This window comes from Lampris incognitus, chromosome 3, assembly GCF_029633865.1.
Source record: "Lampris incognitus isolate fLamInc1 chromosome 3, fLamInc1.hap2, whole genome shotgun sequence".
Taxonomy (NCBI): Eukaryota; Metazoa; Chordata; class Actinopteri; order Lampriformes; family Lampridae; genus Lampris; species Lampris incognitus.
The window spans coordinates 91,945,567-91,971,805 of record NC_079213.1 but is presented as its reverse complement, the minus strand read 5'-3'; positions in this window follow the sequence as shown (position 1 = coordinate 91,971,805).

The following is a 26,239-nucleotide window of genomic DNA, read 5'->3' as shown; positions in this document are numbered from 1 at the left end:
GTCAGAAATCCCTACACTAGCCGCTTTGCGTATGCAGAGATGGGCACTGAGGCTTATGGCTTATGACTACAGTATAGAGTACAGAACGTCAGCGGACAATGCAAATGCGGATGCGTTATCTAGACTGCCGGGGAAAGAAAGGGACAAAACAGCGGAGGAGAACAGCATTTTTTATTTCTCATTAGTAGATGAGCTACCCGCGCAGGCTACAGAGATTGCACAGAGCACTCTCAAGGACCCAGTCCTATGCAAGGTACTGGAACTGACCCGGTCTGGATGGCCGAGTTACATCAACGATGACACACTGAAACCGTACTTCAACTGAAGGAATGAACTGTCTGTGGAACAAGGATGCATTCTGTGGGGAATTCGAATTATCATCCCACCAGCACACAGAGAACGACTACTGTACGACCTACACCAAGGGCACCCCGGAGGGTGCAGGATGAAAAGTTTGGCGAGGGGCTATTTATGGTGGCCTCAGTTGGACAGTGATATCGAACGTGCAGTGCAGCAATGTGATGCTTGTCAGAGTGTGAGGAAACTACCAGCAGTAGCACCACTACACTGCTGGCAGTGGCCTACGAGAGTGTGGCAGAGGCTATATATTGACTTTGCAGAGAAGGATCAGCAACATTTCCTAGTGTTAGTAGACAGTCATTCAAAATGGCTTGAGGTGATCCCCATGGCAACAACTACCGTCGCCAAAACGATCGAAGTGCTGCGGAGCATCTTTTCGTCCCACGGTCTTCCTGAGGAGATCGTCTCGGACAACGGTCCACAATTCGCCTCGCTGGAGTACAAAACATTCCTGAAAAGCAACAGCATTAAGCAGACCTTGGTGCCAGCTTACCATCCTGCTTCTAATGGTGCCGCAGAGAGAGCAGTCCAGACGGTGAAAGCTTCACTTCTGAAACAGCTGCTCGATGAGAAGAAACAAAACGTCACTATTACAGTGAAACACAGGCTCGCCAACTTCCTGTTGTCATACAGGACCACACCACACAGCGTTACAGGTTGCACACCAGCAGAACTGTTCCTCAAACGTCAGCCTAAGACCAGGTTCAGCCTGCTGAAGCCAGACCTCGCTCGAGTGGTGGGGGACAAACAACAAAAGCAGAAGGACTATCATGACCAACCCGCCTCGAAGCTGAGACATCTGTCAGAGGGGGACTCAGTACTGATCCGAAACTTCCGTGGAGGAAAGGAGAGGTGGACGAAAGGGACAGTGGAAAAGAGACTCGGACCAGTCACCTACCTGGTGTGGAATGGAATGAACCGACGTTCAGTCCACATTGACCATCTGCTGTTCGACCGACCCTCCAGTCCTCCTGAGGCATTTCAGTTTCAGGATGACCAGATGGGTATCAGCAACACCTACCCTGCAGTTAAGGATTTGGGGGGGAAAGGCACACCTGGAGCCATAGGTGCTAGCCCGTACTCACCTGAAGATACACCCGTTCCAAGGATGCAGGCTCCGGAGAAGCTTGCAACACCCTTACGAGGTTCGGTGGGCAAGGCCGTGTCGCCTCCTCACCGAGCATCCACTTCCCCTGAGGTGGTTGAGCGCCGGTACCCTCAGAGAGAGAGGGCACCTCCAAAACGACTGTCTTTGTAAGATCAGCCGAGTTCCTGAATAAAAGAGTTCCTGAGAGACTAAATTGTTCAACTCCTGTTCAGAAAAAAATGTGAAAAAGAGTTCCTGAGACTGATATGTAAATGGGCAAATGTGGGTCGAAGTGGGTTGTGTAACCAGTAATGACCAAGTAAAAGATGCTGAAAGTAATTTGCCATATCAGCATGTTTTAGATTGATAATATTTTATTAGGGGAACTTCATAGTTTAAGGGGGAGGAGTGTAGTAGACCAACAGCGCTACCTAGTGGTGGTTAAGCTAGGCTCTCATGTACCCCGGATGTTGACTGCTGCGACAGTCAGAGAGCTACAATAAAGAGGACAAGACGTTGGGAATTGGTCTTCGGCTCAAATCACTGTTATGGATATATTAGCAGTATAGGATACATCCAGATAATATAGCGAATATATTACAGTCTTCACAGCCAAATAATGATTCAGATTATTTGGCAATATTCATTACCAAATAGTCTGTGAATGTTCTCATTCATCCAGGTCATGGTTATCCAAATAATGATTCAGCACAACAGATCTGTTGTGCCATCAGCTGTTAGTCCGTAAAATCACAGCCTGATGCTCAGGACATCACTGTCCTTGGAACCAAATTGCACAAATTGGGCGATAATCTCATTTTGTATTGTGTTGCTAACCCAGTTATCTCGCTTCATGAACACTCTCTTTGGGTAAATTATACGTCCGCTCCAACATTAATTCGCAGAGAATGCCGTCGCGCAGAGTGTCTCCTCTAAATGGCAATCCCTTTCTTCCGAGAAAAGAAAAGGAACGGAACAAAATTTCCATGACACTTCTTGCCGTCTGTTGTCTTTCAGCTACACTATCTGAAAGAAGGGCACTTATTGGCGTTTGCTGTAACCCAGACAGTGTTCGGATAGCATCTATGTGTATTGGCGATCTCTCGTGCAAACTGAAGTTAGCAGTTGCTTTGCGCCAGTTGGAAAATCCCCTCGCCGCAAAAAGCCTTTCACCATGCTCGGAATATACTAGCTTTTTCTGCACAGCCTGGAGGCAGGCAAAACAAAAAACGCTGTCAGCCCCTGCACTGTAGTGTAGCCATCTCCATGTATCAAACCAGCCAGGTAGAAAAGAGCGGGAAAAGTTTTCCTCTCCAAAATGCCTACCGGGGAAAACATGGTTACGAGGCTGGCACGGATGCGTTAACGTTGGTGCTTCCGCAGCTGCCCTTGGTTTTGAGGTGTTGGCATTAGCTCCCCCTCTCCTCTTTGCACTTGGGTGGTAGCGCTAGTTTCATCCCTTTCTTGACAAACGTCAACAACGTTAACGTTAGCTCCGTGCTATCTCGGCGAAGAGCTTGCCGAGGTACTTGGGCTTGAGCTATTACCAAGTATGCTGTTGTCCGTGGTTGTTTTGGATGTCGACTTGGGTCTTTTCGTAGGATTCAAAAAGAAGTCTGATATTCGCTTTTGTGCCGCCATACCGCTATTTCCTGTTACTTGTCTGTCTGCGCCTGACGTAATTTCCAACCGGACTGAAAATTTGTAACCTAAGATCGTCTATAAACCACATACTATAATTAAAATATCATCAGAATATGAACATAACCAACAAAATTGAACGAAACATTTTTTTTTTAAATTTATTATATTTTATTGTTGTGGACGTGCAGATCCCCTATCCTCCATCGGGGGTGATGCAGCACCCTGAGCACCCCTACTTCCCACGGCCTTGCTAACTCCAATTCGTCTTGCCATGCCTCGGTCAGGGGTACAAACAGGAGGAGTATTAACCCTAACATGCATGTCTTTTTGATGGTGGGGGAAACCGGAGCACCCGGAGAAAACCCACGGCAGACACGTGGAGAATATGCAAACTCCACACAGAGGACAACCTGGGATGACTCCCAAGGTTGGACAATTCCAGGATTCAAACCCAGGATCTTCTTACTCTGAGGCAGCAGCGCTAACTACTGTGCCACAGTGCCGCCCACCGTCTTGTTGCCTTGAGCAATGAGATGTTAAAGATGTTTTCCATATTCTAAAAAGTCAAGTCGAGCAAATTCACATTTATTTCTGTAGCCCTACATCAGTTACAGCCCTGGAGTGCTTTACATTCAGACAATAAAAGACAGTAGGTACCATGACAGGTATTTTACCTACACAACCCTGTCTACAACCCCCTTATCTCCATTAGACATGTCTACATTCATTCAAGCGGACACACAGTCTCATCCCCACGTGAAATGCCATGCACACATACACAAACACACAACACTTCATGCTGATAAAAGTAAATAGAATTGCAAAAACATACAAACTTATAATTACATTAATAGTTGCTTCTTTCATCAGTCAAGGGTGCTAAGCTGATGGGTGCTGAGCTTGAGATGTAACCATTCATTCACTAATTATGGCCAGTTTGTGTTCGGATTTTCAAAATTCCCCTCATTAGCTTGGAGACAGGAAGACAAACTGCTTCAGTCTAGATTTATGGGCATGCTGCATATGGCCGCAGTGCTCCGTGGCTAATGCTTGGGATGCCTCACCCAATAAAAATGGCCTTTCATCATTTTGTCAGATTCTTTCTGCTGTTGCAAGGAAGGTTTGCTGAACACCCACTCTTATTAACAGACACCTTACTTCAGAGTTTTGCCTCTACTGTTGGCCACTGAGCAGTCCACCGAGGCGCTCGGATGCTTAAGTGTCCCGCTTGATGGCACTTTGTCAAAGTCGTTTAAAAATGGAGGGGGGATTACTCATTCACTTCCTTGTGGTTCCAACTGACCTGTTGCTGCTCCGGGATTCAGACTGGCTATCTCTAGTTTCTCTAATCTCTAACCTGTCTAGCTTTTTTCCCTTTCTTGTCATCCCTTTACATCCATTCTTTTGAAACTGACCCACTCAGTCTCTGACTTTGAGTGACACACTATCCAAATCCCAACTAGTTATCCCAAATCCCAACTAATATCAAATACCCTACCATAAAACCTGACACGGGGCATTAGCCTTGACTTGGCATAATCCCTCAGGTTAAAATCTGATGTAATCTGTTGGGTTGTCAGATCTGTTACAGTACTTCTGGCTCTGAGTCCTCAGTCTATATATTAAATTGTGTACTCCAATCCAAGCTAGCCTAATACACTGGCTCTCAAACCTGCTCTATAATGTACTAAAGGCGTCAGTCTTTGTTCAGTCTTCAGCTTGGAGAGTTTTGTGCTGGTGATTTATTTCAAAAAGGGATACTTGTCAAGACAGTAAACTACACAAAGTCAAATAATACTGTGGACGACTGAAATAATAGGTTTATAAAAAACAAAAATGTTCAGAACCACACCCTCTATTTTATTTAGAGATGTTGAAAAACAAACAAAAGAGAAAATTTTTTTCTTAGACAAAATGGATGTATAGCACTATTTAAACGAAACCCTTATTCAATTTTAATAGAGGGCTAATTTGAAAAAGAGTGCACCGTAGCGCACCGAGGATCATTAGCGATGTGTGCCGCATTCTAACTCTGCAGTTGGGCTGCGTGCCCCTGCTGAAGTGCTAGCGGAGGGGTGGGGGTGGGTTGGTAGGGAGTAAGCTAGTGGTGGTGGTTACACTCCAGGAGGCGTGCTAGAGGGTTAGCTTGGCTCTTGATGGCGCCACCTGTACAGGCAGAGAAGTGCACAGTCAAATGAGGCTGTCAGTAAGCAGAGAGCTGAGGGCAGAGGCGCGGTATTTCTTTGAAGCGCTCTTCACACTAAAATCACTCCACAAGTGAGAGGTACCCAGACATATACTCACATTTGTATACACTCGTGGTTGTGGAAAAGCATCTGTGTCGAGCAAGCCCATGCATGGGAGATTGTGCACGCACTGAGCCATGTTTGCCTTTTTTGTTGTTTTGTATTTTTCCCCTTTTACTACAACTACTGCTACTGGTAAGACCCCTCTCTAACTGATGAAAAGAAGTCCTCTACAATAGTTTCAGTTCCACACTTTTCTGACATTTAGCTGATGCTCTTACCCAGTGGGACTCTCAGTGAGTTTTTGAAGGTGCTCAAGAACATTCAAACGAGATCTCCTTCAAACAAAAGGCCACCCAGCTATGCTATCTCCCTGCAACTTATCCACAGCCTTTTACATTTCAAATCTGTCTTCCGTTTCTCACTCTGCTGTGATGATATAATCAAAATGGTATTTTTCTTCTGTCATGGACAATTAATCCCCAGTTTACTCTCTCCATCATATCCGGATTCTTGGATGTGAGGGATAATTGATCAAAACGAGTCCTTTTAAAATATGCAGTTTCTAATCCAATCTAAAACTTGCACATACAAAACCACAATCTTTTCGACCAAGGCCGAGCCCCCAACTTTGGTTCATAGAGTAGAATCAGTGTCATACGTAATGACGCTTGGCTCTACCTCCCCTTGGTAGACCCTAGAACGAACGGAATTTCACTCCTACCTAAAACGACCATGGGCGGTCAAAATGACTGCCGGGTTTTAAACTCTGTATTCTCCCAAAATAAATACCCAATTGAGATATTAATGCATTGCATATGTTAGTATGCCTGTTAGGAATCGACTGACACAAAATTAATATTTTAACATCAATAATACTATTTTAAAACAATTCAAACTTCAGAGAGACATGGTCGAACTTGAATAGCAAAATTGAAAAAGTGAAAATATTACCTGAAAAACAAAATGGAAAACACATATTGCTAATCTAACAAACGTAACAAGGCCTATAAAAAGCGAAATGTAAAAAAAAGAACTGGAAATAACGATTGAAACAGTCCCAAACAACCACCGGAACTAAAAAACTACTAGAACGACCATATGCAGTCAAAATTATCGCCCACGGTTTTTAAAGTCTATATTCTGTCAAGATAAATACCTAGTTGATATGTTAATGCATTGCATATGTTAGTATGTCTGTTAAGAAATGACTGACACCAAAATTAACATTTCAACAACTTTAATACTATTTTTCAATCAATTTAAAATGGCCGCTGTCCAACGCCTGTAAATACTGCAACGCCTCGGTGGTAGTCATGGTGCGTCTGAGACGGCGTCTGTAACCAGACATGTTGGAAATAATCAGAAATCAACTTTAGACTATTACTCTGCACTGGACAACGCTAGTGTGTTTCTAGGACAAAGCAATGAACTTCGCGAAGGAAATGGTGCGACCAACACACTTCATAAATAGTGGCATGACGCGCACGATGACGCGCAAATTACGTACGATCATTTTGACCGCTCACGGTCGTTATAGGTAGATCTCATAACTTTTTATGCAATTGATCTAAAACTAATTTCAATGCAAATACATGCAATTTATTGGCATTCAGAAATCTGCAATTCTGTATCTTTTTTCACGAAGTTATTAAACTTTGAAAATCCAAAACGGTTAGAATGACCAGCTTGGTTGTTCTAGTGTTAAATGTGGAGCGGTAAAGGATGAAGAGGTCATCTGATTTATTGCAGCTATTGTGGACAGGTAACACTGAGTGACCGTTCTTTTTTTCCTCAACGTAGTATGTCTATTTAACAGTAGTGGAAACAAAAGATGGTTTTCATTTACAAGGGGCTGAGATTTTTGATTGTGTTCATTTAAAGCTGGGGTGGGAAGGTTTTTTTTTCATGGCGTCATCTGGCAAAAAATCCACAATAACCTTTCAGCATATTGTAATTCAAGTGATCTGTGAGAAAACTAGACTTCTGCACCTTCTCTTGGCTCTGTATTCAGGTTTAAGAACATCTCGCCCGGGATGGAAGCTTTTAGCCAACCACAGGTCGTTTCAGAGAGAGGGCGCTCCTATTGGCTGTTCTACAAACGCAGATATGCGTATGTACATCAATTCGCTTCTGTTCTGCTCCACCGGTCGTTTATGATTGTAACCCTAAAAATTAACAAGACCAACTTGAAATGGTTGCTTCACATGAACAATATTAGTGTAACTAAGGGATTCGCTGAACTGATACTACGATATACGTTTCACGAGTCTCGCTTTGACATTTCCTGGTTGTACACAGGGTATAAGGGGCTGGAGAGCGATGCGGAGGTCATTTGGTGGGAGGGGTTTAGCGGAGTGATACAAGGAAGCAGAGAGGCGGGAGGATTTGCTTTGGCATGTTCACGTTACCTACTGCAGCTTTAATACAGTCTGGAAAGGGTGAATGCAATGGAGGGAGATAAAGGAAATTTAATTCTAAAAGGGCTATTTTTTTCTCAAACGGTAATTACCGTTTGAAAAAATCTGGGGTCCACTCTCACGATACGATTTTAAAAGTCAGTTTTAAAAGTCAAACTGATTTCAAAAAAATTTTGGGGTTTGATTTTCCACCTTGTTCAAACTACACTTTTGGGAGGATATAAATTGTGTGTTGGAAATACGAAGACTTATAAAGAAATGAGAAAAATAGGGAAATGATCCACATGCATTTTTCATTACAAAAGGCAATAAATAAATAAATAAATAAATGAAATCACCCCCTGTAAAAGTTTGAAGTGATTTATGTCATTTAAGTAAAGCTCAGTCAGTATCCATTGCTATGAAGCTGTGAGTCATCGCTGGGGCCTTTGCTAAAAGAAAGGTCTGTTTCTGAGGTTAGAAACATCGACGCTTTGGAAATATCGATTGAGTTCACTTTTCCAAAACGGATATGAGGGAGAAAAAAAATCCACCTTCATACACTAAGCTTTTAAAAATGGGGTTGAGGGAACGGAGTTGGGGGGGGGGTGTTAACGAGAAACGGAAGGACAGAGGCGTAGGAGACGGGGAAGATCTGAATTTACTGTCAGTCATTGTCTCTGACAGTAGAGGGCACTGTGAGCTTTTTTGGTCAAACCCCTCCCTCCCTTCCCATGATCCCATCCCTGCTTCTGCTCGTGGACCAGCCCTGTGCCAGGCATGCTGTCTGCTGGCGCAGGAGATTTAAACAAAGAGGGTTACAATATCAATCAGCGTGCGTAAACACACTCATAACTCACTTGAGTAATGAAGCAGCGGTGAGTCAGCCTTTTTTTCCTGTCTGGGAACAATGGCGTGTGTGTGTGTGTGTGTGTGGGGGGGGGGGGGTGATGACGAGTGAGATGTGGTGTGTGCATACTGTGTGGAGCACGGAGGGAATGGATTTGGGAAATGGGCTCACACATATGTCTGCCTGCATGCAGACGTTCTTCATTTGAACTCTTCTCAGCGCTTACACCCTTTTTAAATATGGAAGAAAAACATCCGCGTGATGAAACTGGTCGATAGCGAGAATTTCACCAGATGCGACGCTGACTTCAGCTCCCCGTACTGTAAATATGGATCTGAGAAGGTCCATCTTTTATACAAACAAAGTCAAACGGATAACTAATTTGGCCTACACGTACCTGTAATCCAGCATCGAGCTCAGCACACACTGAAGCACTTTGCCAAACAAAAAACCCTCGCCAAATCCAACAATACTAAAGCGTTGGGGCCATAAACGCCCAAGGCAGCCTCATATCAGAAAGGCATCACAAAAGCAGTGCCATTACAGCGTGAAAAGTGGAACAAAAAAAAAAAACCTAAAATGGGTGAAGGAGGAAAAACATCCGAATTATGAACGATGATGTATTGTGTAATTTACTGTGTAATCACACAGCTGATAAAAAAAGAAAGAAAAAAGATCCACATTAAACACACACATCCGAGAGCGTGCGCCATAACCATATCTGACTCTCTGCCTGTGTGGGCAAGTGGATCTGTTTGTCGTCCTGTTCATCTTGCTGTACATTCAATTACTGTCGCCCACAAATTACTTCAAGAATACAAGCCAGCATGAGCCGCAAGCCACCCCCGCACGAGCGCACGATCTTTCTCCTCCTCCTCCTCCTCCTCCTCCTCCTCTTGCCCTCCATCTCTCTTTCGTTCCTGTTCTCCTTCTGTGTCCCTTTTTTTTTAAAATCATTTCTGCTGTCAAACTGCCAGGCTATTAGCTGTCTGAGAGCAACTTGCTTTCAGTTTCTGCACTGGTACTTTTGATCTCTCCCCACAGTGCATAAGCAGAGAAAATGCCCTCTATCGGGCGGCCCTCGACTCTAAACACCCGCCACTGACGCACGTTGAGAAATCCTACTCCCTCCTCTACCTCACTTCATGCCTGTACTGCACGTGTGCACGTGCACACACACACGCACACAGATGCACATGTGTGTGTACCCACAAGAACAGAGATTCAGAGCATCAGAATACAGAAATGACACACATGCAAGTCCTCTCACACAAGCTTGCACAAGGTGTGCACAGGCTCCCACACACACACTCGGAAAAGCAAAGGTTACACACACACACAAACACACACACACATGCAAAATACACATGCTGAGGCTCAACTCAGCATGTGTGTTCTCTCCATTTCTCTCGTTCCCTCTGCCTCTCTCCAGGGTATGCATGATAGCAAGTGATGTAGCCGGCCATTTATATCGTTGAGGGAGGCGTATGAAAAATACAAATGATGTCCCACCAGGGGGGTTTCAAGAGTGGAGGGAAAGGGGGAGTTGCGATGGAGGTGGGGTGCTGAGAGCTTCATGTAGGGCTGTGGTGTCATCCAGCAAAGGACTCAAGAGACGATCACCCTCCACTTTACGCTCCTTTGGCATAAGCTGTTTTCCTCTGTGCAATTTTAAAGCCGCTCGAGCGCTTGCACTGCATCTGTGCCTCACTAAGGGCCAACATTAAACATGGAGAGATGTGTAGACGCTAAGTTCCTGTTTGCTAACCCTCTGAAAATTAAAAAGCTAACTTGCTGTAAACTAACCCGTGAACACCAAAAAACGTGTACGGGGAGTTAGAGTCATTGTGACTTGTGTTTGAGGCTCAGTGAGAAAGGCTGGACTCGACCATAGGGATACAGAATTATACCAGAGTAAACTGAATTAAACATGATAGGTATTAACTAGCAGGCTACAGTTTGTATAATGTTGCACGGCAAAATTTTCAGTAAATTCTAGTGAAACATTATCGGTATACCAACTACTTATGCAACCACTGAAATGCTCTGAGAGTCAGAAGATTGTCAGGGGGAGGCTTTAACCATTCTGACTAAACCAGGAGGATCACTGTTTCTTCCACATGAATGCTGAGTTTAGCCTTTGATGCTCCTCTGTTTGTTTAGGGGAGAGCTCCAGGTGGGGAAAAAGGCATTTAATGAAACAAATTGAAGTTAAATGTGGGCCAAGTCAAGGCAAATGCACTTTGGCAGCAGACTAATCTGCCAGGGTGACCCTGTCTGCATGCTAACGTTGTTCTGTCAGTCAGAAGGCATAGCTTCTAGTAGAAGTTATGAATGGTTTTCCTCAACACGGCTTAAAATTATTTTACACGGAAATAACTTTTTTTTCCTAATCAGAGATCTCTGAAATGCCAAATTGTCAACTATAGTTTGACCATTTACCATCAGTTAAAAAGTTCCATAGTTTGCTTCAAAAGTGCGCCAGCCATGGACAAAAAAAGAGCAAACTTGACTCACTTTTTCAGATTCTGAATAATTCATCTGAATGAACATCTTTATAGGAAAGACCATGCTGAATATTGACATTCATGTTACTAAGCCCTGTTGGAACTGGATTAGTTTCACTGGGAATGATCTGTAATCACGGCTGTTACCATCGGCCTCCATGTCTTTTTTTCTTTTCCCCCTTTTTCTCCCCAATTGATTTTTTTTTTTTTTGCAGAATTACCCCAGTCTCTGAGCCATCCCGGTCACTGCTCCACCCCCTCTGCCGATCCGGGGAGGGCTGCAGACTACCACATGCCTCCTCTGATATATGTAGAGTCGCCAGCCGCTTCTTTTCACCTGACGGTGAGGAATTTCACCAGGGGGACGTAGCATGCAGGAGGATCACGCTATTCCCCCTCCCCCCTGAACAGGTGCCCCGACCGACCAGAGGAGGTGCTAGTGGAGCGACCAGGATACATACCCACATCTGGCTTCTGTAACGGGGGCAGTCCTATGCTGTTCTATGCTGATCAGCCTGCTGCACGCCCGTCACTCTCATCGTTAGCTCTGCGTTGTGTTCTATTTTCGGTGGGGTCCCAGGTGTTGTGGGGGGCCCTCAGTCTCTCATCATCATCATCATCATGATCAAGGAAGGAGGGGGGACACACAGGACTCTATTTGGCCCACCTTGCCATTTATTTTAGTTTCAAACCCTTCGACAAACGTCCAGTCCTCCAGCGGGAGCGGTGTTTCTTACGGACGTGGGGGTCGAAGTTCAACCACTGCCCGGACTTCACTTGTGTGCGTTAGAAGGAGAAACCGTCCACGGGACTCCGATGTAAGAAAGGATAAACAAGTATTTGATCCCACAGCTTGCAGTATCTTCTTACAGGGATACTCAAAGTTACGTTCTCCTCAACCAGCAAAACTGTCCTACGGTAAGAAACACGCGTGGCTCGGCTCGATCGCTGCTTGAGACTCCTCCCACAAAACAAAAATGGCCTCTCCCGCGTTCCCTCTTCCGTGTACCCACAAGACCTCTCTCTTAAAGCGACAGTACACGTATATGACGGTCGTTGTAAAACATACATAAAAGTAAATAATGACATAAAATAAAATGTAGTAAACACAAATCACAGCACACAGACAGGATTTGGTGATATTTCATACTCAAACAAAATAAAATAAAAACATTAATTTTAACCTGGTTACATTCACCCCTCCTGAAATTCACCAACATCCTGACAGCAGGATAAAAAGAGAAAGAGGAAAGGAAAAGCCCATCACTGACTACTGGCACAAGTGAAAAGAAGAACCTAGTCCTCCAGTCAACTTAGGAGCTACCTCGGTTACGAGGTTCAGAAAATAATGAGGTTGATCAAGTCTCAGTATTCCCCTAGATCAATGTGACGCCTGATACGCCACACCATGCACTTGGCCCAAAACAACCCTGTCTGATAGACACCCAATAACTCACATTAAACTAGTTTGAATGACTCCAACCTCCATCAAAGTTCAAACCCTCACACTCCGTAGAAATGGCATCTGAGCCATAGATTCTATTAACCTGTTCACTGACCTCACCACCCTCCCTGTGCGTGTCCTAACCCGACCATCGCTCTCTACTTGTGTGCGTGAGACAGTGCGAGCTGCAACATCTGTATCGAGTGAGTGTGGTGCTTCTGTGTGCGAATCAGTGTGAGATATAACACCAACATCGAGTGAGTGTGATGCCTCTATGTGTGGTGCATGTGTGTTGTGTGGTGCGTGTGTGTCGGGTGGAGTCTGAGCAGTGGCCCCCACAGGACTGACTACCAGACTAGACGGAATGAACTCTTCCGCTTCTGCCCACTCAGGTCTAGGCGAGTCTCCAAGTGATGAGACTGCTAGCCCCACTGCATCCCCTGAGACCGTCAGGCCATCTGCACTGTCCTCCTCATCGGACTCTGCGCAGTCAAGCAACTGACTGGTTGTACTGGACTCCTCACCCTGATCTAACTCAGGAAGGGGCAAGAAGTTGACCTCCAACAAACGGTTCCTGTGCACCACTCTGGTGTGCCCCTCTGCATCCTGAATCTTGTAGACGTGGATATTGGGGTTGACACCGACAACCGTGTACACTCCGTTCTCCCATTTGTCAGCCAACTTTCTCTTCCCTCGCTCACTCTGGTTCGCAACCAAAACACGATCCCCGACAGACAGGACAGTGCCCTTGGCATGTCTGTTGTACTGTCGCGCCTGATGCTGCTGCTCAGCCGTGGAGTGCTTCTGAGCGATCTCCATTGCACTCCTTAGACAGGAAAGCAGAGACTGAGCATAAGAGTCATAGTCAACAACGTGAGGATCATGCAAAACCTGCCTGAACATAACATCCACCGGCAGTCTTGGGACACGCCCATACATCAGGAAGAAAGGTGCATAACCCGTGGTCTCGTGAACAGTGGCATTGTACGCGAGCGTGAGAGAATGGATCTGCTGAGGCCACTGTTGCTTCTGCTGAAGCGGAAGGGAACGGAGCATATTCCCCATCGTGCGATTAAAACGCTCTGTCCCGCCATTACCCATAGGATAGTAGGCCGTCGTGTGGGACTTCGCTACACCCGCCAACTTGAGAAGCTCTGCAATCAGGTTGCTCTCAAAGTTTGTGCCCTGGTCAGAATGTATTCTTTCCGGAAACCCGGAAACACAGAATACATGATCCCAGAGTTTCTTGGCGACCTGCTTCGCCGTCTGATTGGTGCAGGGGAACGCGTGAGCAAGCTTAGTGAAGTGGTCAGTCACCACTAAGACATCGACTGACCGCTGCTTACTGTCCTCAGCGGACCAGAAATCTATACACACAAGCTGCATCGGTGCGGAAGTTTTAATGCTCTCCAGGGGCGCGCGAGCAGCTGGCTCTGGGGTCTTCCCAAACACACATCTCCGACAGCATCTGACATATGCTCTGATATCCCTCTCCATGTCAGGCCAATAAAAACGCTGCCTTGCAAGAGAGAGAGTACGGTCCTGGCCCTGATGACCAGCGTGATCGTGGATGCCAGACAGTGCCTTGTCTTTCAGACTCAGAGGTAAAACATACTGAGACCTCCTCTGCTTGGACACTGGGTCCTTTGTCACCCTGTACAAGACACCATCATTGACTTCCAACTTCTCCCACTGTTTCAACAGCCTGAGGACCTTCTGGTCAGCACCATGCCTCTCACGCCTCGATGGCCGCTTCCGAACAGCGACATGCAGGGGTCCTGCTCCTGACTCAACCTGAGCTCCTCGGTGGATAACATTGGCAGTGTATCCTGACCACCCGACAGATGCTGAACGTGCTGGACCAAACTGAGTGCTGTGAATACTGATGCATCAGGCCAGTCACATTTGGCTTGCAAAAAAGCCCTGACCTCAGCTGCATCACAAGCAAACCCAGATCGCGCACTACTCACTGTTTGGGACTGGCAACTGAGTCTGAAAACATCCTGCACAGAGTCCCCCTCAACCCCGTCGGCTTCCTGAACAAGGGCCGGGTAGGGCTCCCTAAGTAGCCTCTGACTGACGGGCTTGGAAAAAGGGTCGCGACTCAAGGCATCCGCCACCACGTTTTTCTTCACTGGCAGGTGTTTGAGATCGAAAGTGTAAGACGCCAACTTAGACACCCAGCGGATCTCACACGCGTCAAGCTTCGGCTTCGTTAGGAGATAAGTCAGCGGATTATTATCTGTCCAAACGGTGAAGCTTTGACCCTTCAGCCAGTGGCTGAACTTTTCACAAACACTCCACTTCAGCGCCATGAACTCCAGTCTATGAGCTGGATACTTCCGCTGTGAGGCACTGAGTGACTTGCTTGCAAAACCAACAGGTCTGGCCTTGGACTCTCCTCGGGGCACTTGAGACAGCACTGCGCCGAGTCCGTCCAAAGACGCATCGACCGACAAAATGAAAGGCACCTCAAAGTCTGGATGGGCAAGCACCACACACTCCAGTAACATCGTCTTCAACAGATCAAATGCTTCCCCATATTCCACCGTCCAGTCTGCGGAGGTAAGCTTACGGAAGCTGCCATGGGGCTTCTTATCCTTAGCTGACCTCCCCCTCCTCTTTTGTCCAGCTGTAAGGGCGAACAGGGGCTTAGCCACGGAGGAGCAGTTCGGGAGGAAATGCTGGTAGTAAAATACCATACCAAGGAAAGATTTGATCCTACGAACAGAAGGCGTGCACCCATCACCTTCCATGAGATCCTGCACTGTCATGTTGGAGATGACCTCTACTTTGGAGGGATCGACAGACACACCTCCGCCATCAACCACGTGGCCCAAAAACCGCACCCGCTTCTGCAGCAGATGACACTTCTTCGGAGCCAGTTTCAAGTTGTTCTCCCTCAACCTCTGAAACACAGTGCGGAGCCTCGACAGAGCCTCAACCTCTGACGGCGCAAAGACAAGAAGATCATCAAGATAGCACAAAAGCTTCGTGAAGTTCAGATCCCCAAAGATCCCAATCATCATTCTCATGAAGGCTGCAGGGCTATTACAAAGGCCCTGTGGCATGCGATTGTATTCATGCAACCCAAGGGGAGTCGTGAAAGCAGTGTACTTCTTGTCATCTTCATGCATTGGGATGTTGAAGAAGCCAGAGGTGAGGTCCATCGTACTAAAGAGGCAGTTACCACCCAGCGCGGCAAGACAGTCCGACTGGTGTGGCAAGGGATGAGCGTCTTTCAAGGTCCGAGCATTCAGCCATCTGAAATCAGTGCAGATCCGAAGCCCGCCATCCTTCTTCCATACCATAACCAGCGGTGAAGCGTATGCGCTCGAGGACTTCCGGATAATCCCTTTCTCCTCCATATCAGTGAGAACCTGTCTCAACTTCTGATAGTGGGCTGGGGGAACCCTCCTGTAGGGCAAGCGAAAGGGGTGCTCATCCACCAGATGGATGCGATGTGTGTATCCTGTGACCTCGCCACAGTCCAGAGAGTCCCTGGAGAAGATGTCATGGTACTCGGTGAGCAGCTGAGTGAGCTGGGACTTGCATGCCTCACTAACCTGACAGGAGCTGAGGTCAATGTCACTGAGTCCGAGCTCTGACAAACTCCTAGCCGGCTGGACAGGGGGACAGGCACTATCTGTGGCGTTGGACTCATGCCTCCCTGCAACTGATTGCAGTCCCTGGAAAACATTAAAGTCCTCAATCGCCAAGCATGGAAACACATCAGCCAACTTGCAGTTCCTTTTCAGTGTGATGGCTTTGTCAGATGGATTGACAACAGTCATGGGTACCCACCTATCACCCCAGAGCGGTGTGACAAGTCGACCTACGAGGACACTGCGTGGCATGGCCTTGGAGTCTGTCGGCTCCACAACAACAGTGCTTCCAGCTGACATAGGCACCTTAGCAGGAAGTCTGCCCCAGACTAAGTGCTCGTGCCTCGGTAAGAGTGTCACGGCCTGGGTGAGCTTAACAGTACCTATCTTCTCAGGAACTGCACCACCCCTCCAGCGCTCTACATTCGTGAACATGGACAAGAACTGTTCAACGTCAGGACTAGACGGATGTTCCTGTCTGGACGCGATGTCCCAGTACTCAGTACCACTCTTGAGTACATGGGCCACATGTTTAATGACGTTTGTGCCGACTATCAGATCATCATGCTGACCGGGCACGACCAGAGTGGGTATGACAAAGGAAACACCATAAAGCTGCATGTTGAGGTCATAAAAACCATCAGGCCTAGTCTCCAGACCACCGCAGCCAATCAAGACAATGTTCTCTTCAGGCTGCTGCTTCTCAGGTAACACACCCCCAGAGCGGAGCTTCTCTACTGCATTTTCACTGATACTGCATGACATAGAGCCAGTATCCAACATGCCATTAAGCTGCACACTCTGGTTGACAAGAACAGGAGCATAGAACAAGTCACTGAAAGCCTGAATCCTCTGTGTCGCCTGAATGACCATACGCGAACCCTGAGGTGCTTTGGCACACTTGTCTTCATACAAGTGAGCCAGGTCGGAGACATCAGTGAGGGATACATCTACATTACCCACACCATCCCTCTCTAGGTGTGGGTTTAGTAGTTTAACGGACGAGACTGACGACCAGCTCTTCCACCAGGCTGAGAACGGAGCTGGTTGGGCGGCTGAGGGTGAGGACAGTCCCTCTTCCAATGACCAGGAGACAAACAGTTTATACATCGGTTCTCCCGGCTGCAGTGGGAAAATGTGGAGTGATCCGGAGACTTACAAACCCTGCACAACCGCTGCGGTGCGTCTGACACCTGCCCTGCGGCGCTAGCTGGCGGTTGAGTCTGCGTCGGTGTCCGGACTGCAGCGCTAACTGGAACCTGAGTCTGCATTTTGACCAAACGGTCTAGCAAGCTCACCAAACTCCTCATATAATCAGCACCGCCAGAGACAGGTGCAGGAGACGGTGTAGGAGACCTTGCACAAAATGGTATAGGAGATGACGCATGAGCCGGGACGGGAGATAGCACCACCGGCACGGTCGTGTTCAAGTCGGGAGCCATGTCGACTACAGGGACATGAACCTGTGAATGGAACCTACGCTCTACCGCGCCTGCTTCACGTTGTCCACCTGCAGCAACACGGGACTTCCTCTCCAGCATGTGCTCATCAAGCCTCTCCTGGATCTCGCTAGCAGACCATTTCCCTGCGGACTTGAACTTAAAAACATTGGCAAGAGACTGATCTGGACAGTGTTTGATAAACATCATGCTTACCTCGTGGCTTGGCTCTTCAATACTACGGCCCTGCCACTTCAAGCATTCGTCAGCCACCTCCACTGTTTTATTAAGCCTAATCCAATACTCCATAGCGTCCTCACCTGGCTTGGGCAGCGTACTGTAAAAGTCCGCCAGGGGCATGCTCGAGTATGTGAGGTCACTAAAGTGTTGCTTCAGTACATCAAAAATAATGTGGGGGTTCGCTATGTGTTCGACAGATGTGTTGCGCAGCTTTATCCTCACCACGTCCCCTGCTTTCCCCATAAGCTTAGCTAGAATCTCATGTGACTGCTCACTAACTGGAATGGCTCGCTTCCTCAAATACAAAGTCATAAGGCTCTCCCACTCATGAACTGTAAACTTATCAGAGCTATCGCCCCTGAAAATAGGAGGCTCCCTAGCGTCTGTCTGCATTACTATTCTAACACTAGGAGCTGTCTCCAAACGCTGTTCAGCAGACCTAGCACTGTCTGTGTGTTTTTCTTCCTTCAGTATATACAAATGTCCTGTTCACAAGCCCAGTCCATGGTAACCACAGCTATGACTGTCCAGTGTCCACACAGCTCAACTCCAGTCCACTGTAACATGAGCGTACAGTCTATAGAAATACCTGAGGACGTCTGGGGCTTGATGACGACAGCAGCCTCCCGCGGCGAGCAACTGATGTCACTCTCAGAATCCAGGAGGGTCACGGCACCAATGTAACGGGGGCAGTCCTATGCTGTTCTATGCTGATCAGCCTGCTGCACGCCCGTCACTCTCATCGTTAGCTCTGCGTTGTGTTCTATTTTCGGTGGGGTCCCAGGTGTTGTGGGGGGCCCTCAGTCTCTCATCATCATCATCATCATGATCAAGGAAGGAGGGGGGACACACAGGACTCTATTTGGCCCACCTTGCCATTTATTTTAGTTTCAAACCCTTCGACAAACGTCCAGTCCTCCAGCGGGAGCGGTGTTTCTTACGGACGTGGGGGTCGAAGTTCAACCACTGCCCGGACTTCACTTGTGTGCGTTAGAAGGAGAAACCGTCCACGGGACTCCGATGTAAGAAAGGATAAACAAGTATTTGATCCCACAGCTTGCAGTATCTTCTTACAGGGATACTCAAAGTTACGTTCTCCTCAACCAGCAAAACTGTCCTACGGTAAGAAACACGCGTGGCTCGGCTCGATCGCTGCTTGAGACTCCTCCCACAAAACAAAAATGGCCTCTCCCGCGTTCCCTCTTCCGTGTACCCACAAGACCTCTCTCTTAAAGCGACAGTACACGTATATGACGGTCGTTGTAAAACATACATAAAAGTAAATAATGACATAAAATAAAATGTAGTAAACACAAATCACAGCACACAGACAGGATTTGGTGATATTTCATACTCAAACAAAATAAAATAAAAACATTAATTTTAACCTGGTTACACTTCCCACCCGAAGAAATGGCAAAATGTGTCTGTAGGGATGCCCGACCAAGCCGGAGGTACCATGGGGATTCGAACCGGCGATCCCCATGTTGGTAGGCAATGGAGTAGACACCCCTGGCCTCCATGACTTTACTCTAGTGCGAGTACTCCAGTGCGAGTAAACTGAATCTGATTTGCAATAGCAAGTCAGATTGATAATGACATCCTAGTATTGTAATAATGTATTTAACACAACTTTTTTGTTGTCTGCCAAATAATCACAAGTGTGGATGATGACATTTCACATCTAGGTCCCAAGCAGCAAATCTGACAAAATTAGCAGAGATTTCTAAATGGATTTTTGGAATAGCATACATACCAAGTAAAAATTGCATTATTTGATCTCCCCACAACTAAATTTGTTGTGTTTGAAATGTGCGTAAGAATGAGTCGAGAGGGCTTTGGTTTCGTTTGCTTTGGTTTAGCATATTGCTAAGCTCGGCCCTTTGCTTGGACTGAGCCATAGACCCAAGTGAATGTGGTGCAGTGCACTCTTCATTATAATATACAACAAAGCCATTCCATTATTTACAATCAATACACAATTATCCTTCAGGCAGAGTGAATATCTTGTTTATGTCCAATAATTTTTCTTTAATGGCCCTGCTTGACCTGTGGCTGGGCTGCAGGGAGAGCAGGGCAATGGTGGGATGTCGGGGGTGATGGACTCTCTCGGCCGAGCTAAGCGGCACCACAAATGGGCTCAGAGGGGAAAGGGAGCTCTGTGATATTCAACGGCAGGAACAGGAGTTTTCCTTCATTTTCCAACTTGAAATATTCACTGCTGAAAATGTCATACCTGCCTTGCAAAATGATTGATAGCACCACATTAATCCCAATCATAATATTTCCCAAAGGATATAATAAGTCTGTGTAAGTCCCTAGCTGACCAAGCAATAATAGTTTTAAATACTAGATCATTTGTATTTTGAAGATATTTAATGGTAACTGATGACTCGGGTGGTGCTAAAGTCAGTCTAAACTCTACAATACAGTGAAAAACCAAGTGAAAAGAAGGAAAACACATGCTCATCTTTTGTTTAGGTGATAAGTTGGGGAAAGGGAGTTTGTGGACTCAGTGATTGTCTTGTAAAAAACACTCGGCAATCGAGACAAATATAACTTAAGAGACTGTTGAAAACAATGGTTCAACACAATATTTTTACAGAATAAAACCAGAGTCAAAACAAGTGATAAAAAATGAAACAACAAACAATCAGGTCACAGTTTCCTCCCACATGAATCCAAAGGACACAACAAAAACTTGAAAAAGATCCTTAGAAACACCTCTTTAAAGAAAGGTCAGACAAGATAGTCCTCAGTATGGACGTGGCCCAGACCTTGCACCACAAGTGCAGACAAGGTCAACCCCACAGTTACAAGGACCCCCATGTAATTAATGTTGACTTGTTGAGTTTCAATCCAAAGTGGATCAGCATCAACCACCCACTCCACCACAATAGCTGCCTCTGTGTAGAGTACTGGTCAGGCACCTGATATTCCCACAGGCCCCCGGCTCTTCCACTGGCAACTGACAGCAGGGGAGGGGGAAGGACCTGGGTCTTAAAAGACCCTACTGCCCCCTCAATTTCTCCTTCTTTCCTCTCTGATTGGCCGATGGTCTAAGAAAAGGAGGTCTGCCATTGCTTTATTGATTGAAATACACCGGGGAGGGTCTACTTTAACAGCGGAGACCAAGAATATGCCTGTGGCTTATGTCTGCCTGTCAACCCTTTAAATTGCCACAGGGGCCAAACAAGCAACATGCAAGGCATTCAATATGTCAAATGCAGTTAAAGTCAGTGGGTGGGATTATCAATATGAGGGGTCAAATAACCAAAGAGGGCAGCCATTTTGGGAGGGAACAAACAGGAAGTGGAGCAATTTGATTTCCATATTGATGGCTCTTGAAATGAGAAACTGGGGAAGGAAATTGATGCTGAATGCTAGGTGGAGCTCAGACTTGTCCTTACTTCTCTGCATTCACAAGAGGAAGTACACGAGAGAAAAAGGAGAGGAATTCACCTTAGGTTTTATTTTTATTCCATACTGCACCATCTAGCTTCTTATACTAGCCTCGGGCACATACAGCGCTCCATATCCCTATACATATCCCCACCGCGGAGAACTGACTGACACCTACATGGCAGGGTGCTGAAGTAGAAAAAAAATCGGTTTCCCTATCATGTCTTTTGACACTAGAATAATGAGACATTGTTATAAGCGTGACGACATTAACATTTCTCTGCTCTGTTAAGTGACTAAGTCTGAAGTCCGAGACAAAGGGAGGGGGCAGACCAAGACAAATGTATCCGAGAACGAATGTGACGAGCGGCCGATGGGGGAAAATTATGAAACGAGATTACATTATTCTAATGTGGACAGGCAAAAGGGTAGTGGACGAGAATAAATGGAGATTTAGCTGAGTCAGTGGAAAGCAGATGAATGCCAATGAGCCAATGGAATTTGTATTCTAATGAGATATGGAGGGTCGGGGGGGGGTAAAAATGGTAGATGTAACCAAGATAAATGATCACATGTCCGACTCTAACAGCAACATCAAATATTACACTTTTCAGTGGCAAAATTGTAATGCAGTTTTCACTGTTCAAATGTTGAATGGGACCCATGATATGGAGTTCATCTCGACAGCGGACCAGGTCAGTAGTGGTCTGAATGCAGCAATATCATCAGTACAAGATTGGCTCCAGGACGAGAGATACATCATTTAAGAAAAGTGACACTCATTAAAATTCATCTACAACATCAAAACAAATCATGCATTATCTATTCATCATAATAATGATTTGATTATTATAGCATGCTTATTAAACAATAGTTTCTAAAGTCTTCTAAGTCTTCTAAAGGCAAACAAAAGACACTGACATTTTTTGTTTGTTTTTCAAAATGATGTAGATAGCAGCAAGGGCAAACACATAGACGCAAGAATGTAATTGGAAATAGCATGCCTTATGAGGGTTGTGGGTGCTATTCCCTGTGTGGCACAATGAGCAAAGATAGCATTAAGACTGCCAGGGTTATAAGATTCATTCTAATTTGGATCATCAGTGCTGAAAATGGATGCAAAACACACCTAGCAATCTGGATAAAAGTGTCCACCAAATGTCATTTGTCCAATATGAGGGGGGTTTAAAATGAACATTTTAGAAGATTTCTAACATGTAACTATCCATTGACAGTTTGCTAGACTTTCTGGTGGTCTTTTCCATCAACATCCTGCTTTGCATTCACGCAGTTACACACAAATATGCCTGGGAGCCGCCCAGTGCAACTGCAGTTTCCTAGGGCAAATTAAAGGTTAAGTGCCTTGGTCAAGAGCACCACAGCTGTGTTTCTGAGGGAGGGGAGACATTACTCAATCACTTTGACTGACTAGATACTTTTAGCTGGCTCAAGGCTTCGATCTGGGGCGTTCTAAGTCATCAGTTTGCTTCTCTCATATGTACTAAGTCACCAGTATCACACCTCAACAGCTAACATATACGGTGCAGATGCTCTCACCACAGGTAGACCAGCTACATTAAGTCATTATACACTATGACTGGGAAGAGAGGTAATCAAAGGGTCAACCACCCCCAGCTTTACCCTAGCATTGGATCCTGTGAACCATACATACATGTACTGTGTGCGTCATCATGACCGTATTGTAGACAATGGAATAGAGTGAAATAAACATGTATATAAATTTGTTGTCATGACATTGGCTGCAATGTTCAGTGACAACGTGCCTGACCATTAATTTTTAGGTCAGGGTGTAATCTTGTCTTGAATGGGTATTATGTTATAAATACATACAACTCATATTTTCCTGTGTGCAACTAATGGCTCACAGCCAGGAGAAGCTGTGCCACATTTTTCCAATATACTCTTCAGAATGAACAGAGAAGGTGAATTTTATACATCATAGGGGTTTCACAGAATTGTTGTGGTCGACTGTCAAAACCACTAGTCGACACTGTGCATAATTGTAGACAAATCGTTCACAGTAGTCAACACTGTGCATAATTGTAGACAAATCGTTCATCTGTGATTTTAGCACTGTGCAGTTTTAAAGCAGTGGCAATGCATCTACAGCAGATATGTAGCTGGGGGCGCTGGGGGTAGTTGTTGACAAGTCATTGTTGTCATGCGTAACTTTAACACTGTGAAGTGTGGGGTGTTAAAGCAGTAGACATGCAGAAAGAGCAAGAGGCAGAAAGTAACATGGCTAGCATGCAGCAAGAGAAAGAGGCAGAAAGTAACATGACTATTGCTTAATTACAATCAACAGTATGGAAATACTTCCCCAGAGCAGATAAAACTGTCAGCTGCAATATGTGTAAGACTACCCTAAAGTACCACAACAGTACCAGTGTTATGCATAACCATTTAAAGCTACACCCGCTTATGGCTAGTGCTGCCAGCATCAACGTTAGTGAGAAGTGCCAACAGAGTGAACAAAGTACTAGGCAGACGACAACTGGAGAATTCTCCAAACGTCTGATTACTGACCACAGAAAAAGGAAAATAACAGGTCCGTTAGTAAATTTCCTTGTGAAGGGCCTGCGACCGATTGCTGCAGTGTCTGGAGAAGACATTAAGGACATCGTCAATTTTTTTCAAACTGGGCTACATTATCCCCTCGCATACTATGCTGTGGAAGACCATCACACACCAGTACAATTAAATGTGAATGCAATTGGCACCCTATATGAAGTATCAGAGTGTTTCACTCACCACAGACCTATGGACATCTCCCTCCATGGAGACATTACCATGACAGTGCATTACCTCACTGCCACATGGTTGCGAGGTTGCGAAAGTCATCAATGCGACGAGGTGAGTGGTAAGTAATTTCCACAACTCCAGCTGCCTCCTGTCTGTCAGGAACTTTTTAATCCACTGGCAGATGAGGGCTGGTACAGTGAGCTGGGTGAGTTTGGAGTGGAGGATATCTGGGACAATGGTGTTGAACGCTGAGCTGAAGTCCGCAAACAGGACCCTTGCGTGTGTCTCTGGGGAGTCGAGGTGTTGGAAGATGTAGTGGAATCCCGTGTTGATGGCATCCTCCACTGACCTGTTTGCTCCTTCAAGTGGGGCCAACGCCAGTCTCTTGAAGGATTTCATGACCACAGATGTTAGGGCAAGAGGTCTGTAGTCATTTAATCCTGCGATACGGGGCTTCTTGGGGACCAGGATGATAGCGGAGCTCTTGAAGTAGGAAGGGACTTCACACAGCTCCAGTGATCTATTGAAGATCAGTGTGAAAATGGGGGCCAGCTGTTCAGCACAGACTTTCAGAAAGGAGGATGACATGCCATCCGGGCCCGGTGCCTTCCTGGTCTTCTCTCTGGAAGAGTTGATGCACATTCTCATCAAAGATCCTGAGTTTGGTGGGGGTCAGTGGGGAGGGAAGAGGGGCTGGCAGGGGGTGCAGTTGGTTGTGTGTTGTGGCCAGAGAGGGTGGGGTGAGGGGTGTGAAAGTTCACTTTTTAAACTTGCAGTAAAACCCATTTAGATTGTCAGCCAGTTGATGGTTCCCTGTAGTGTGGGGGGATGGTCTCTTGTAGTTCGTAATGTCTTTCAAACCTCTCCAGATTGATGGTGGATCGTTGGCAGAAAACCTGTTTTTCAACTTTTCAGAGTAGCATCTTTTTGGTCACTCGGATCTCCCTTGTGAGTGTATTTCTGGCTTGGTTGTACTGGACCCTCTCTCCACTCCTGTAGGCTTCCTCTTTGGCCTTATGAAGTTGCCTGCTGTGAATCAGGACCTATTGTTATTGAAGGTACAGAAAGTTTTGGTGGGCACACACGTGTCCTCACAAAAGCTGATGTAAGATGTCACAGTGTCAGTAAGTTCATCCAGGTCTGTAGATTCAGCCTCTAAAACACTCCAATCAATGCAGTCAAGGCATGCCTGGAGTTTCAGTTTTGATCCATTGGTCCATTTTTTCACAGTTTTAACCACAGGAATTGCAGATTTTAGTGTCTGCTTGTAGTTTGGTATTAGATGAATCAGACAGTGATCATAGAGTCCCAGGCTGCATGGGGGACAGAGCAATAGACATCCTTTAATATGACAACTATAATAAAAAAGAATGACAGATTTGGTTGTTGGTCAACACCATTTCCGTAACATCCTATTGAACTTACATAGCCTACCTACATACAAGTGGGATGGTGAATCAATACATTAAAATGAACATTTTATCTTTATCGAAGTAAAGTTTTGTAGGGCGGGCAGCACTAGCTGTTGAATGTGCATGTACTACAATGGAATGTCACGGAGAAACTAATGCTGTATTTTGCAAAAAGTATCAAAACTCGAAATGTTCGATATTCAGATGTATCAATTCGAAGGAACCGATTCTGATTCTGTGAAAAGAATCGGTCCACCCATCACTATCAGACAAGCGTGCTGGGAGTTTAGTCCAATCAGATTGCAGCTCAGAGCCAATCAATGACTCTGCTACTTCATCTACCCCAGATTGGTCCCGCTTATATTAGTTAGCCTTTACTGTTTGTATTTGAGACCTTTTTGAAGAGAATTGATGATTGTTATTGGTGAAAAATATATATCTCCCGTGAATCTATTCCACTACTTTTTGGGAGTAGTCAACGACTACTAAAATGCAGCAGTTGTGGGTGCCTGAGTATATCACAGTGTTTTCTAGCATGTAGTTGCATGTGTTTGAAACATCAAACTACATGTAATGTAGATGTAGATGTATCATGAAACTAATTGGCTACTAGCTATAGTCAAAAAGTTTCACAAGCAAGCATCTTTTTATAAAAAGAAAAATTCTGCTCTAGTGTCATGTAACTCTTGCTAAAACCCAAATTAATGATCAAGATATATAAGACAATGATCACATTGGCCAAGTTAATTGAAGTTCCCCTAACTATGTATGCTGTTTTTTTTTTTGTGTTTTCAGAGTATTTTGGAGGGCTTTGATGGGATGTGCTCCCCCACATCCAAAA